General features: G+C 33.1%; 1 pseudogene; it reads right to left on the bottom strand.

Annotated features, from left to right (window-relative positions):
- Positions 1 to 317, bottom strand: part of LOC119593576 — an 11960-nt pseudogene that overhangs the window by 1157 nt on the left and 10486 nt on the right.

A 317-nucleotide genomic window follows, 5' to 3' on the forward strand; every position in this document is an offset into this window, starting at 1 on the left:
TAAAAATGAATACAAATATACTCTACTACAACTAAAGCAATTTTTCTACATCAGCATTCTTGCTGCATACACCTAAAGGAAAAATACCACATTCTTCAAAATAGCACCAGGTTTTTTGCTTTTTTGGTGCGTTGTGCTGGTGCAATCTACATCAAATTCCAATTAGGAGACTGTTGTTTGCGCTTTTTTACTGAAACATTGCTCTAATGCATAATCTAATCTACTGCAATGTGGTGATGTAACAATGCTTATAGATTTCAAATTTGTAGCTTTCATTTTCTATAGATTCCCGATTTTTAACTGAAAGGTTCTCATGG

The sequence above is a fragment of the Penaeus monodon genome, chromosome 32, assembly GCF_015228065.2.
Source record: "Penaeus monodon isolate SGIC_2016 chromosome 32, NSTDA_Pmon_1, whole genome shotgun sequence".
Classification (NCBI taxonomy): Eukaryota; Metazoa; Arthropoda; class Malacostraca; order Decapoda; family Penaeidae; genus Penaeus; species Penaeus monodon.